General features: G+C 45.8%; 1 protein-coding gene across 1 annotated transcript in view; it reads left to right on the top strand.

Annotated features, from left to right (window-relative positions):
* Positions 1-903, top strand: part of LOC109919295 (tubulin tyrosine ligase-like family, member 9) — a 106,541-nt gene that overhangs the window by 31,161 nt on the left and 74,477 nt on the right. The gene's annotated exons all lie outside the window — the stretch shown is intronic.

Raw genomic sequence — 903 nt, 5'->3', positions numbered from 1 at the left:
TGAGGGTTAGTGTCAGTGTGTAACAGTGAGTGTTAGTGTCAGTGTGTGACGGTGAGGGATAGTGTCATTGTGTAACAGTGAGTGTTAGTGTCAGTGTGTGACAGTGAGGGTTAGTGTCAGTGTGTGACAGTGAGGGTTAGTGTCAGTGTGTAACAGTGAGTGTTAGTGTCAGTGTGTGACGGTGAGGGATAGTGTCATTGTGTAACAGTGAGTGTTAGTGTCAGTGTGTGACAGTGAGGGTTAGTGTCAGTGTGTAACAGTGAGGGTTAGTGTCAGTGTGTAACAGTGAATGTTAGTGTCAGTGTGTAACAGTGAGGGTTAGTGTCAGTGTGTAACAGTGAGGGATAGTGTCAGTGTGTGACAGTGAGGGTTAGTGTCAGTGTGTGATAGTGAGGGTTAGTGTCAGTGTGTGATAGTGAGGGTTAGTGTCAGTGTGTAACAGTGAATGTTAGTGTCAGTGTGTAACAGTGAGGGTTAGTGTCAGTGTGTGACAGTGAGGGTTAGTGTCAGTGTGTAACAGTGAGTGTTAGTGTCAGTGTGTGACGGTGAGGGATAGTGTCATTGTGTAACAGTGAGTGTTAGTGTCAGTGTGTGACAGTGAGGGTTAGTGTCAGTGTGTAACAGTGAATGTTAGTGTCAGTGTGTAACAGTGAGTGTTAGTGTCAGTGTGTAACAGTGAGGGATAGTGTCAGTGTGTGACATTGAGGTTTAGTGTCAGTGTGTGACAGTGAGGGTTAGTGTCAGTGTGTGACGGTGAGGGATAGTGTCAGTGTGTAACAGTGAGGGTTAGTATCAGTGTGTAACAGTGAGTGTTAGTGTCAGTGTGTGACAGTGAGTGTTAGTGTCAGTGTGTGATGGTGAGGGATAGTGTCAGTGTGTAACAGTGAGGGTTAGTGTCAGTGT

The sequence above is a fragment of the Rhincodon typus genome, chromosome 19, assembly GCF_021869965.1.
Source record: "Rhincodon typus isolate 14 chromosome 19, sRhiTyp1.1, whole genome shotgun sequence".
Classification (NCBI taxonomy): Eukaryota; Metazoa; Chordata; class Chondrichthyes; order Orectolobiformes; family Rhincodontidae; genus Rhincodon; species Rhincodon typus.
The sequence above is the reverse complement of the archived record's forward strand: the minus strand, read 5'-3'. Positions and strand labels throughout refer to the sequence as shown.